Below are 15,275 nucleotides of genomic sequence, written 5' to 3' on the forward strand. Positions count from 1 at the left end.
CCCTTTTTAGTCATGGCTAGAGCAGCTGGGATGCAGGACACCAAGTCCCTAGGCTACACACAGCATGGGGACCCAGGGCCCAGCCCCCAAAACCATTTTTTCTTCCTATGCCTCCAGGCCTGTGATGGGAGGGGCTGCCGTGAAGACCTCTGATATGCCCTGGAGACATTTTCCCCATTGTCTTGGGGATTAAAATTTGGCTCCTCCTTATGCACATTTCTGCAGCAGGCTTGAATTTCTCCTCAGAAAATGGGATTTTCTTTTCTATCGCATTGTCAGGCTGCAAATTTTTTGAACTTTTATCCAGGAGCTGGTTTTTTGAGAAGATCAACAAAATTGATAGACTGCTAGCAAGACTAATAAAGAAGAAAAGAGAGAAGAATCAAATAGATGCAATAAAAAATGATAAAGGGGATATCACCACCAATCCCACAGAAATACAAACTACCATCAGAGAATACTATAAACACCTCTACGCAAATAAACGAGAAAATCTAGAAGAAATGGATAAATTCCTCAACACATACACCCTCCCAAGATTAAACCAGGAAGAAGTTGAATCTCTGAATAGACCAATAACAGGCTCTGAAATTGAGGCAATAATTAATAGCTTACCAACCAAAAAAAGTCCAGGACCAGACAGATTCACAGTCGAATTCTACCAGAGGTACAAGGAGGAGCTGGTACCATTCCTTCTGAAACTATTCCAATCAATAGAAAAAGAGGGAATCCTCCCTAACTCATTTTATGAGGCCAGCATCATCCTGATACCAAAGCCTGGCAGAGACACAACAAAAAAAGAGAATTTTAGACCAATATCCTTGATGAACATCGATACAAAAATCCTCAATAAAATACTGGCAAACCAAATCCAGCAGCACATCAAGAAGCTTATCCACCATGATCAAGTGGGCTTCATCCCTGGGATGCAAGGCTGGTTCAACATATGCAAATCAATAAACGTAATCCAGCATATAAACGGAACCAATGACCAAAACCATATGATTATCTCAATAGGTGCAGAAAAGGCCTTTGACAAAATTCAACAACCCTTCATGCTAAAAACTCTCAATTAGGTATTGATGGGACGTATCTCAAAATAATAAGAGCTATCTATGACAAACCCACAGTCACTATCATACTGAATGGGCAAAAACTGGAAGCATTCCCTATGCTCTGCTTCCCTTATAAAACTGAATGCCTTTAACAGCACCCCAGTCACCTCTTGAATGCTTTGCTGCTTAGGAATTTCTTCCACCAGATACCCTAAATCATCTCTTTCAAGTTCAAAGTTCTACAGGTCTCTGGGGCAGGGGCAAAATTTTGCCAGTCTCTTTGCTAAACATAAGAAGAGTCACCTTTGCTCCAGTTGCCAACACGTTCCTCATCTCCATCTGAGACTACCTCAGCCTGGACCTTATTGTTCATATCACTTACCAGCATTTTTGTCAAAGCCATTCAAGTCTCTAGGAAGTTCCAAACTTTCCCACATTTTCCTGTCTTCTTCTGATCCCTCCAAACTATTCCAACCTCTGCCTGTTAACCTAGATCCAAAGTTGCTTTCACATCTTTGGGTATCTCTTCAGCGCCCCACTCTACTGGTACAATTTATTGTATTAGTCTGTTTTCAAGCTGCTGATTAAAGACATACCCAAGACTGAGAAGAAAAAGAGGTTTAATAGACTTACAGTTCCACATGGCTGGGGAGGCCTCACAATCATGTCAGAAGGCAAGGAGGAACAAGTCAATTCTTATGTGGATGGTGGCAGGCAAAGAGAACTTGTGCAGAGAAACTACCATTTTCAAAACCATCAGATCTTGTGCGACTTATTTACCATCATGAGAACAGCATGGGAAAGACCTACCCCCAAGATTCAACTATCTCCCACTGGGTCCCTCCCACAGCACTTGGGAATTATGGGAGCCACAAGATGAGATTTGGATGGGGACACAGAGCAAAACCACATCAGTACCTCACTTTTAGTAATGTATAGAGTAAGCAGAAAACAATAAGATTTGAACAATATTGTAGGCCAAATGGACCTCACACATATACAGAACATTCCATCTAACTGCAGAAGAATATACATTCTTTTCAAGCACAAGGAACATTCTCCAGGACAAATCATAAGTTAGGCCACAAAACAAGCCTTAACAAATTTAAGAAGATTAATATCTATATGAAGTATCTTTTCTGATTATAATGGTATGAAAATAGAAATCAATAATGAGGAAAATTGGAAAACAACACGTGGAAATTAACACACTCACTCCTGAACTACCAGTAGGTCAAAGAAAAAATCATAAGGGAAATAAAAAATATCTTGAGACAAATAAAAATGGAAACACAACATGCCAGAATGTGGGATGCAGAGAAAGCAATTCTAAAAGGGAAGTTTATAGTGTTAAATTCTATATTAAGAAAAACAAAGATCTCAAAGAACCTAACTTTACACCTCAAGAAACTAGAAAAAGATGAACAAATTAAGCCCAAAATCTTCAGAGAAAGAAGGAAAGATAAAGATCAGAGCAGAAATAAATGAAATAGAGAATAGAAAAAATCAATGAAACTACGATCATAATAGTGAAATCTGGTTTTTTGAAAAGATAAAATTGACAAACCTTTAGCTAGGCTAAGAAAAAACTCAAAATTTTAAAATTATAAATTATAAAATTATAAAACTCAAAATTATAAAATTATAAATGGAAGAGGAGACATACCACAGAAATACAGAGGATCATAAGATACTACTATGAACAAGGATGCACCAACAAATTGAACCTAGAAGTGAACAAATTATTAGAAACATACAACCTACTGAAACTGAATCATGAAGAAATAGAAGTTCTGAGCAGATCAATAAAGAGTAAGGAGATTGAATCTATAATCAGAAACCTCCCAACAAAGAAAAGCCTGGTACCTGATTGCTTCACTGGTGAATTCTACCAAATATTTAAGGAAGAATTAACACCCAGCCATCTCAAACTCTTCCAAAAATTAAAGAGGAGGGAAAACTTTTAAACTCATTTTATGAGGTCAGCATTACCCTGTTACCACAGCCAGGCAAAGATACTACAAAAATAGAAAATTACAGGCCAATATCTCTGATGAACGTACATGCAAAAATCCTTAACAAAATAACTAGCAAACTAAATTCAACAGCTCATTGAAAGGATCATACACTATGATTAAGTGAGATTAATCACTGGGATGTAAGGATGGTTCAACATACACAAATAAGTAAATGTGATACACCACATTAACAAAATGAAGCATAGAAATCGTGATAATTTCAACTGATGCAGAAAAAGCATCTGACAAAATTTAACTTCCTTTCATGATAACAAATTATGTATAGAATGAACATACCTCAAAATATTAAAGGTCATATATGACAGACCCACAGCTAACATCACTATCAGTGGTAGAAGACAGAAAGGTTTTCCTTTAAGATCAGGAGCAAGATAAGGAAAAACAAAAGGCGTACAAATTCGAACAGAAGAAGTGAAATTGTCTCTGCTGATGATGTGGTCTTATATATAGAAGACCCTAAAGATGCCGCCAAAAACTTGTTAAACTAATAAACAAATTCAGTAAAGTTGCAGTAAAAACCAATATTGTTTCCAGGTACTACTACCAATAAACTATCTGAAAAAGAAATCAAGAAAACAATTCCATTTACAATACCATCAAATTATTTTTTTTCTTTTTTTTTTCTTTTTTTATTATTATTATACTTTAAGTTTTAGGGTACATGTGCACAATGTGCAGGTTCGTTACATATGTATCCATGTGCCATGTTGTTGTGCTGCACCCATTAACTCGTCATTTAGCATTAAGTATATCTCCAAATGCTGTCCTTCCCCCCTACCCCCACCCCACAACAGTCCCCGGAGTGTGATGTTCCCCTTCCTGTGTCCATGGGTTCTCATTGTTCAATTCCCACCTATGAGTGAGAACATGCGGTGTTTGGCTTTTTGTCCTTGCGATAGTTTACTGAGAATGATGGTTTCCAGTTTCATCCGTGTCCCTGCAAAGGACATGAATTCATCATTTTTTATGGCTGCATAGTATTCCATGGTGTATATGTGCCACATATTCTTAATCCAGTCTATCGTTGTTGGACATTTGGGTTGGTTCCAAGTCTTTGCTATTGTGAATAGTGCCGCAATAAACATACGTGTGCATGTGTCTTTATAGTAGCATGATTTATAGTCCTTTGGGTATATACCCAGTAATGGGATGGCTGGGTCAAATGGTATTTCTAGTTCTAGATCCCTGAGGAATCGCCACACTGACTTCCACAATGGTTGAACTAGTTTACAGTCCCACCAACAGTGTACAAGTGTTCCTATTTCTCCACATCCTCTCCAGCACCTGTTGTTTCCTGACTTTTTAATGATCACCATTCTAACTGGTGTGAGATGGTATCTCGTGGTTTTGATTTGCATTTCTCTGATGGCCAGTGATGATGAGCATTTTTTCATGTGTTTTTTGGCTGCATAAATATCTGCTTTTGAGAAGTGTCTGTTCATGTCCTTTGCCCACTTTTTGATGGGGTTGTTTGTTTTTTTCTTGTAAATTTGTTTGAGTTCATTATAAATTCTGGATATTAGCCCTTTGTCAGATGAGTAGGTTGCGAAAATTTTCTCCCATTCTGTAGGTTGCCTGTTCACTCTGATGGTAGTTTCTTTTGCTGTGCAGAAGCTCTTTAGTTTAATTAGATCCCATTTGTCAATTTTGGCTTTTGTTGCCATTGCTTTTGTTGTTTTAGACATGAAGTCCTTGCCCATGCCTATGTCCTGAATGGTATTGCCTAGGTTTTCTTCTAGGGTTTTTATGGTTTTAGGTCTAACATGTAAGTCTTTAATCCATCTTGAATTAATTTTTGTATAAGGTGTAAGGAAGGGATCCAGTTGCAGCTTTCTACATATGGCTAGCCAGTTTTCCCAGCACCATTTATTAAATAGGGAATCCTTTCCCCATTTCTTGTTTTTGTCAGGTTTGTCAAAGATCAGATAGTTGTAGATATGTGGCATTACTTCTGAGGGCTCTGTTCTGTTCCATTGATCTATGTCTCTGTTTTGGTACCAGTACCATGCTGTTTTGGTTACTGTAGCCTTGTAGTATAGTTTGAAGTCAGGTAGCATGATGCCTCCAGCTTTGTTCTTTTGGCTTAGGATTGACTTGGCGATGCGAGCTCTTTTTTGGTTCCATATGAACTTTGAAGTAGATTTTTCCAATTCTGTGAAGAAAGTCATTGGTAGCTTGATGGGGATGGCATTGAATCTATAAATTACCTTGGGCAGTATCAAGTTATTTAGGAATACATTTAACCAGAAAGATGAAAGTCCTGTTCACTGAAAACTATAAGACTTTGATGAAAGAAGTTGAAGACACCAACAGAAAAATATCTGGTGTTCATGGATTAAAAAATATTGTTAAAATCTCCATACTACCCAAAGTGATGTGTAGATTCAGCACAATTTCCATAAAAAATTCCAATGTCATTTTTCACAGAAATAGAAAAATACTCCTAAAACTCATATGAAACCACAGAATACCCCAAATAACCAAAGAAACTTTCAGCAAAAAGAACAAAGCTGGAAAGGCATCACACTACCTGATTTCAAAATTGAGTATAAAGGTACAGTAATAAAAACAGCATGATACTGGCATAAAACCAGACACAGAGACCAATAGAACAAAATAGCCCAGAAATAGATCCGTAATTTATAGTCAGTCAATCTTTGACAAAAGTATCAAGAACACACAACAGGGAAAGGACTTTTTTTTTTTAATAAGTGGGTGGGGAAAACTAGATATCCATATATAAAGGAATGAAATTAGACACACCATATTACAAAATCAACTCAAAATGGATTAAAGACTTAAACAGAAGACCTGAAACTGTAAAACTACTGGGAGAAAACATAACAGAAGAAACTTCTTGTCATTGGTCTGACCAATGATTTTTGGATAAGACTTTAAAAGCACAGGCAGAAAAAGCAAAAACAGACAAAAGGGATTGAATCAAACTAAAAAGCTTCAAGTGTTGGCAAATATACGGAGAAAGGGAACCTGTGTACTTGTTGGTGGGAATGTAAATTAATATAGCCATTATGGAAAACAGTATGGAAATTCATTTAAAAAAAGTAAAACTACCGTATGACCCAGCAGTCTCACTTCTGGCTACATATCTAAAGAAAATCAGTATACACTTCCATATTCATTGCAGCATTATTCACATTAGCCAAGATGTGGAATCAACCTAATTGTCCATGGATTGATGAATGGATAGATAAAATGAATATATGTACAATGGCATACTTTTTCAGCCTTTAAAAAGAAGGAAATGCTGTCACTTATGACAACATGGATAAACCTGGAGGACATTATGGTAAGACAAACACTGCATGATCTCATTTATATGTGGAATCTAAAAAAGTTGAACTCAAACAAGTAGAGAGTAGAATGGTGGTTGTCAGGGGTCAGAGGAGATGAGCTGATGTTGGCCAAAGGGTGCAAAGTTTCAGTTAGATGGGATTAAAAAGTCCTGGTGATCTTGTTGTACAGTATGGTGACTATAGTTTATACTTGAAAATTGCTAACAGAGTAGATCTTAAGTGTTCTTCACACACAAAAATAGTGAGGTGATAGATATGTTAATTAGCTTGATATCCTTTTACAATGTATATGTATATTGAAACACCATGTTGTACACTATATATACAATTTTTACTTATCAATTATATCTTAAGAAAAAAATTAAATCATTTAAAATGTGTATTTTATTTAAAATAACAGTAGTAAACCTATTATAGGTTAATGGAAGCAACATTTTTTATGAAAAATAACAATTTTCAAAACCAAAGGTTATTGAGAAGAGGCGCATTGTTTTACATCTTTGTAAATCTCCTTAGCATTTGACTTAATAGAAAACAGCTGGATTCGCATCTGCTTCAGCCTTCAATTTGTCATGATATCGCAGGTCATACGGCCTCAGGCAAACGCCACTCCACACTTGGGAAAGAAGTGAAAAATTGTAGTTCACAGAAGATAATACTTTTGATTGAGATGGTGCTATGATGCTATGAGTTTGTGAGTTCACAATTTAACCTCCTTTTAATATAAACTTGCAATAATAGGAATATTTAAGATATCCATATGGGTCAAAACTTGAAAGAAAAATGCAAGGATATGTGGAATTGAAAACATAAACCTTCTGAACTAATGATCTTGAAAAAGGCAGAGGAAATTAAGAATCTGACTGCTCTTGGGTAATGAGATCCGGAAGCACTCCATGCATATTGAGGTCCCAGGCTCATTGTGGCACCAACAGGTACTGGATTTGGACTCTCCTGACATAAAAGGAGCCTGGAAAAACAACAACAACAAACAGTGAAGGTTACCCAGGTTTTTTACTTATGAATGGTGGCAGGTGGTGAAAAAACAGAGCCATGCAGAGAGGACCCAGCCTAAGCTTTAATCTTGCTCAGTGACTAGTACGCCCCTTTTTTCACATGGCACAAAATCCCCAGTTCACAATACAAGATTGTCTCTGGACTATGCTTCTCATGGGTGAGGTAGAGACAGCCAGAAAGACGTGGAGGGAAGAAGAGTTCAGAGAGGAGGGGAAAAGATAACCCATAGGAAAAACACTTAGAAACTAAACTTGCAAAGCACTGGGTTAAAGTTAGGAAATCTTAAAATGAACAAGACAGCAAAACCAGCAATCAAGACATGAATTCAGTCCTTTCAAAATGCAATTCAAATAGTTAGTGTGACTTCATGATTTTTGAAGCAATAAAGAATAGTGTCCATAAAATGTTCATCCATTTGAGAAAGGTAGATATAAAAAAAGTACCAATTAGAAATCATAGAACAGAAAACATAGTTATTGTATTTAAAACATCTAGGGAAATGCTATTACCAGGTGCAGTTAAAAAAAGAAGTTACTCAGAAAGCACAGAAAACAATATGAAAAATAGATTGAGACAAATGGAGGATGGATTAAGACGGGTCATTACACTTTATAGGTTGAAAAGAGTAGAAATGGAATGGCAGAAAAGTTATATTTAAAGACACACTAGCCCAAGAATTCTCCAGAATGGAAGAAAGACCTTCATTGGTCACATAAATCCTGAGCAGGATAAACAAAAATCTATACATAACATCTATTCTGAAAGCTACCGGGGGAAAAACTAGACGTTATTAGAAAGGAATGTTACGCTGATGCAGACCTCCTCATCAGGTTTGTTAGAAGACAATGGAATAATATCTTCAAAATAAGGAGAGAAGATAAAGGTTACCTAAGAATTCCATACCTGGCTAAAATGTCATTCAAAAATGTCTTATAAAGACATTTTTAGAAATACAAATAGACTACCTTTTACACTTACTGAAAGACACATTTAAGGATTTATTGCAATGAGAAAAAGTAAACCTCGAGGGATGAGGAGTGGGATTCAAGAAACAAGAATGAGTGAATAAATTCTTGAAATACCAGTAAATATAATTAATCATTGACTGTAAAAATGGTTTTTGTTTGTTTAAAAAAGGTATAATTAAAATTCTAGACAATATTAATGAAGGTGGGAATGGGAAATCCAGTGAATTGCTAACGTGTGCCAACATGTTTGCTTTAGTACTTTATAGTCCGTTAAAAAAATATATGCTTGTGTAGAAATTAGGAACTTAAAGATAGATAGTGAAGGAATAAATATAATTGAAACCTCCCAAATAAGCAGAAGGAAAAAAGGGGACTAAAGAAAACTTGATCAATTCATTAGAATGCAGGAAAGGAGAAAATAAATGACAAAAAAGCATATTAAACAAATACATCAATAATTAAAAATGTAAACAGATTAACTTCCCTGTGTTTCTCAACAGAGAGTCATGGCCTTGTTTGCACCTAAAAACATAGCCTGGAAATATATATAAAGCAAAAACTATTAATTATAAGGAGTGGTGGATAAAACCATAGGAATATTGGGAGATTTTATTATATCTAGAACAGATAGATCAGGCAGACAAAAAACTACCAAGAATACTAAAAATCTGAACACAGTTAACAAGTTGATCCTATGAACATAAATAGAAATTGATACCTAACAATTAGAGAATACTCATTCTTTTCTAATATATTGAACAATTAAAATTAACCATATCTTAAGATCACCAAGGATGCTTTGACAAATGTGAAATAGTAGCATATGGTCCATGCTATATGAGTATAATGCAATTAATTTGGAAATCTGTATTCAAAAGATAGTTTTTTTTCCCCAAGATCTTTGACCCCTAAAGACGTTTCTTCATGTCACAAAGAGGAAATCTAATGGAAACAATGAAATACAGAACTGAACAAGAAGGAACTACAAAAAGAACAGAAATTAATTACATGGAAAAGAAGGAAGAATATGGTCAACAAAATCAAATCACTTTAAAAAGACAAAACTGTTAAATCTTTAGCAAAACTGATGGAGAAACCATGGATAGATTAATAATATTAGTAATAGAAAAAGGGACATAATTTCCAATGGAGAGGAATTTATAAACTATAGTAGAGAATATAAGAAGTGAGATAACAATCCAAATCATTCTATAAGGCTGTTATAACCTTGGTAGCAAAACCAGACAAGTAGTGTAATAAAAAAGTATAACTCAGTAGTACCCAGCTGCATGTGTATATGAATCAGATCCTCATAATCATGATCAAGCAGGGTTTAGGAATACAGTTTTCAGCATAAAACCTGCTTTATTCACCATATCATCAGATGATGTTAAATAATACTATCTTCCCAATGGATGCAGAGAAGTCATTATATAAAATTAAACTTATGATAAATTTTTTTAAAAAACTAGAACTTAAGTGAATTTCCTTAACCCCCAATAAAGAGGCTGTACAAAACAAGCCTGCAATGAATGTTTTTACTTCATAGTAAAGATAAGAGTATACCCTTTCAAATATAGGACAAGACTTGTTCAATATCACCCCAGAAGTCCTAACCAATGCATTATGTTAATGAAGTGAGGTATGATTGTCAATGAAAGTAAAAATGAAGTCATTAATTAGCATGTTAATATTTTTAAAATACAGGAACTTTTTTTCTGTAGAAAAAAAGTCAACAAGTTCACTGGATCCAAAGTCAGCATATAAAAAGCAATAGCAGGCCAGGTGCGGTGGCTTATGCATGTAATCCCAGCACTTTGGGAGGCCAGGGTATGCTGATCACAAGGTCAGGAGTTCGAGACCAGCCTGGCCAACATGGTGAAACTTCATTGCTACTAAAAATACAAAAATTAGCCGGGCATGATGGCACATGACTGTAATCCCAGCTACTCAGGAGGCTGAGGGACAAGAATTGCTTGAACCCGGGAGGTGGAGGTTGCAGTGAGCTGAGATTGAGCCATTGCATCGCTAGCCTGGGCAACACAGCCAGACTCTGTCTCAAAAAAAAAAAAAAAAAGCAATAGCAGATACTCTTCTCAAAAATTCATAACCCAAATCAATCAAGTTGTGAGAAAATATCAAACAAACTGAGTATTCTACAAAATACTGAGAAGCTGTCACAGCCTTGGGGAGCCTAAGGAGATGTAACCACTAAATGTAATGCTGTGTCCGGTATGAGATCCTGGAACAGAAGGAAGATAGTAATGGAAAAATGGGTGAAATCAAAATAAAGTCTGTAGTTTGTTTAGTGTTAATATTATCTCTTCTTTTTGACAAAGTAGCAAGGTTACGTAAGGTATTAACATCAGGGAAAACGGGGTGGGGAAGTTTTGTACTATTTTTGCAACTTTTTTGTAATTCTGAAACTATTAAATAACCAATTATACAATTAATGGGGGAAAAAAAGGACCTCCTAAAGTCAAATAAGGCCTTTATAGGGGAAAAAAAAATTACAGTGTATCATTGACGGCCGTAAGAGGTACGAGTAAATATTGATATAGATGATGGTCAAAGATGAGAGATCTTGATATGTTTTCAATTTCTCTAAATTGCTGTGTGGATTTAATAAAATGTCAGAGTCTCAATAGGATAGTTCATCAGACTTTAAAAGCTGCTTCTAAAAATTATTTGAAAGATGGTGGGCTAACAGATAATTTTGAAAGACAAGATAGGGCCAGACACTTTTGAAAAACAAGGTAGGGCAGTCGCCCTTTCAGATACCAAGATACTGTAAAGCCGTAACAATATGGTGCCTTAATGCACAGAGATAGAGAAATGGATCAGGAGACCAACAAGAGAGTTCAAGCACAGAACTGCTCATATACAGAAATATACAAATTCAGGGGAAAATTAGATCCCTAACACAGAACATAGGCAAAAATAACCATAAAGAAAACTAAAATGCACAGCTATTTGAATATGACATCAGTGTGGGGAAGAATTTCTTAAATTAGGCATTGAAGGAAAAGATTGTGAAATTTTACAGCACCTATATTTAATTGTCCTTTAAGACAAACGATAATGTTGGCTCTTCTAATTTTGGACTTTTGGACCTTAAATGCAATTGGGATGGGGGGCAGGAGGTCGTTCAAGCTGGAACGTTGACATCTTTTTTGCTTTGCAAGATCACCCTTAATACTGTGTGGAGAATACAAAGGGTTTGGAATGGAAGAATGGTTTTTGTAGGAAGATAATGTTCCTTAGGACTACCATGGAAAGGGAAATCATGGGACAAATTTGGGATTTGCCTTAGATAGGGTCAGCAAGACTTGCTGATAAATTGGATGTTGGTGGTAAGGAAAAAAGGAACGAGAACAATCTTAAGGGTTTTTTTTGTTATTGTTTTTTGTTTTTGTTTTTTGGCTTCAGCAACTGGTACTGTTTATAGAAATGGGGAAAGGGGAAATTAATATTTGTTTAAAATGCTTTGAGTTGCCTGATAGACATCCAAGGGGAGCAGTCAGTTTCTAAGCAAAAGACTGTGCTTTTGTGGACAGTCCTGTGGCAGAGGATTGGAATTTGGGAGCCATTGGTATGTGGGTGGCATTTAAATTATGTGGCTAGGTGAGGAGGGAAGGGTTGTTACCTAGGGAGTGGACACTGATGGAGAAGACTAGTGACTAAGTTCTGAGGCAAGACCCTCCAGCGTGTAGATGGCGAGCAGAGAAGAAGCCATTTATGACTGAGAAGAGACCACTGATGGGGGGGTGGGGGGCGGAAACCAGGACCATGTAATTGTCACCAAAAATAAGAGAAGATAGCGTGGGATTTTGTTTTTGTTTGCTTGTTTTAATGAGGATGTTGAATATTACTGAGAGATAAAGTGAGATTAAGAGCAAGTTTCTTGGCCACATAAGGAATTGCTGAAATTGTCAAGCAATTTCAGTGGGTTTGGAAGGGATGGAAGCCTGTGGGGCATATATGTTAGCAGGAGAAAATGTATGGTAAGACCATTGAGTCAGTGACAGTAGACTGCTCTATCAAGAGGCATTTTCAGGGCCAAGAGGTGCTGAGCAAGGGGGTGGTAACGGCAGGAGCTCTGAGAGCATGTGGTGTCTGGTGGAAATTAATGATTCAGGATCCAGAGAGAAACTGGTATTGCAGATAGATGCCTTTGAGGAGACAGGGGGATGATGGAGTCCTTAAAATATGTTAAAATCACCTACAAAACCTTAACCAGACATTAGGATCCCTTGGGAACCTGAAAAACAAAGATCTCGATGGGACACTGGGAATCTGCATTGTTTAACAGCTCTCCAGGTGAGCCTAATGAGTAGCCAGATTTGAAAATCTCTAACCTAAGTCAGGGTAGTACCACATTCACCTTTAGTCTTCCTGCTGGGGAACTTGTTTTGAACGTGTATTTTCATAAGAAGCACAGTGTTTTCATTCGTATATTATGTTTATGTGGCACTGCTGGGTGAAAAGAGACTGTTGATGGTCTAGGGAGTCTAAAACACAAAAAGCAGCTTCTCAGTGTAGCAAGCAATCACTGATAACTCCTTGAGTATAATATAAAGTTTAATTTGGGGTATTAAAATCTGTGTGCTCCTTAGGTAAACACCTTTTGGTAATTAATCACATCTTAGAGATTTTTTCCTTTAAAGTTAAAATCATACAGCATTTTTATTAGCCACTTAAAATTGCACTGTGTAAATTTACCAGAATACAGTTTAATTCTTTTCTATGGAGCACATTTTTGGTGATAAAAATGATGCTCCGCGAATATCCCTGTATAGAATCTTCTGTGTATCTCTGTATTTCCTTTGCTTTTTTAGTTCCTTGCGAGTGGAATAGTTGGACCAAAGAGTACATTAGTGAACTTTTCGTAATTCATTGATTTTACTGCCAGAGAAGAAATACGTATTTCTGCCAAGCAAATTCACAGTATGGATGGCAGAAGGGAAAAATCCCTCTTCCACCCCACATTCCTTGTCCCTAGAAGTAACCTATTAACAATTTCTTGCCTACTTTTCCAACAGTTTTACCTGTATTTGGGTTTATCCTTAAAAAACAAATAAATGAGAAAACACTTACCAGTTCGTTTCTACAAACTTCAGTAACTTGTATATTTCACTAAATCTATTGAGAATTCAGTCCTTAATAATCCCATACAACTCTACCTCATTATTTTTCTCTCTCATTTTCTTGCTGCTTTACTAAATGGCAGTGCAGTGGGCTCACGCAGTGGAAGGTCTGTATTGACGCTGGTGGGAAACAACTCAGTAGTGTGTGAGACTGCCCGCTCCCCCAAACCGTACGTGCCCGGTGTTTCAGGTTTGCATTTCTTTATGCAAATGGATCGTGATGTTTCCTTCGCAGGTCGGCCAGCCGTTTGGATTTTCTTGCGAATTGCCAGTTTTATCCCCTTTGCCCATTTTTCTGGCTTGGTTTGGTTTTTATCTCGTTGGTTTCCAAGAGCTCTTCATTTATTAAGGAAATTAGCTCGATGTCTTTCATGTGTCCCAGGCGGAAAAGTCTTGTCTGCCCTGCAGGTCTTTAGACGTTAATGTATGTGTTTTTGTGGCCAGGATTTTCATTTTTTTCATTGAGACAGATGTGTACATTTGTCCCTTTATTCTTCAGCAGTTTTACATTTGAACATCTCGGTGGGGTTTCCTCCATTTCGACCCCCATTTCTTTGGGGGCTGCACCCCCACCACCCAACCCACCCCCCCTTTTCCAGACCTGGCTTTGGGGTCCCTCACGGCCACTCCCTGACGTCAACCCCAGCCTTCGCGCCAAACTGTTGCTGTGGCAACCGCAGCCTGATTGGCACGTCACAGGGCCGTGGTGAGGGGGCCCGGAGAGGGCAGTGAGGCTGCTGATTGGCTAGCACAGAAGCCCCGCCTCTGCGGAGAAGCCCTGACAAGGAGGCGTCAAGCTGCACCTCGGTGCAGAAGCCTGGGCAGCTGCGGGAGGAGAGGTTTGGGAGGCGCGGGAGATGTCCACCCTGGGCTGGTGGCGCCGCCGGGCGCCGGGCGCCATGTGGGTGCGCTAGGCGGCTGTTCGTGCCCGAGGCTGCGCTGCACTGAGGTGAGGTGAGTGCGCCTTCGGCCGCCCGGCGCGCCTCCTGCCCGCCGGACCTTGGTGTCGCGACGGCGCTGGGCCAGAGTGGCCGTCTTGCCGCAAGCCCAAGACCCCGCGGCAAGCCAGCGACCCTTGTGGCAGGGCGGGCTGGCGGACATGGTACATGGCCGCCCGCTGCCCAGTCCGAGAGTGGGCACAGTGGCGGCCGGGCTGTGGATGGTTGGTGCCTTTTTGGGGCAGGGGTGGGTGCAGCCCGGGCTGCTGCGTTAGTGCCGCCATCTTGCGGGCCGGGGTCTGAGGGGCTGCTGCGGGGTCTCCGCGCCTTCCTGACTGGCCGGGGGCCACCGCAGCAACCCGGGGGCATTAGGGCAGACATCCGGGGGCTCTGCCATGGCAAGTCCAGCAAGGTCGACACCAGTGCTATCCCTGTTGCCGCGGCGGAATGCGGCTCTCGGGAGCCCTGGGCTTCCTGGGCTGGGTCTGGGGGCTGCGAGAATGCCCCTTCCTGCGGGCTGCCATCGGCCTCGCGGCGCCGGCGTGCCCGGCTACCCTCTGGGGGCGGGGCTTGTTTGCCGCAGTGGTGGTGGGAGGGGCGAAGGCCACCGAGGTGGCCGGGCTGAGGGCTGTCCTGCCTGTAAGGGGTGTTCTTTCCCCGCCCTCTCGGGCGCTATCTTAAATGAGGGCGGCTGAGGTTTGCTGTGCAGGCGCTGCCTTGGTTGGTTGGCGGCAGATGGGGTGGGGCAAGGCTCAAGTAATCGTCTGCTCAAGCCCTGCCCACTGGGTGCCATCTTT

General features: G+C 39.1%; 1 long non-coding RNA gene across 1 annotated transcript; it reads right to left on the reverse strand.

The window, feature by feature from the left end:
• Positions 1-6,775: 6,775 nt before the first annotated feature.
• LOC129461205 (uncharacterized) lies at positions 6,776-14,175 on the reverse strand. Its single transcript, XR_008650421.1, has 2 exons — positions 13,491-14,175; positions 6,776-7,378 (listed from the first exon to the last, which is right to left on the reverse strand). It is a non-coding gene; the product is annotated as an uncharacterized lncRNA (long non-coding RNA).
• Positions 14,176-15,275: the final 1,100 nt, after the last annotated feature.

This window comes from Symphalangus syndactylus, chromosome 13, assembly GCF_028878055.3.
Source record: "Symphalangus syndactylus isolate Jambi chromosome 13, NHGRI_mSymSyn1-v2.1_pri, whole genome shotgun sequence".
NCBI lineage: Eukaryota > Metazoa > Chordata > Mammalia > Primates > Hylobatidae > Symphalangus > Symphalangus syndactylus.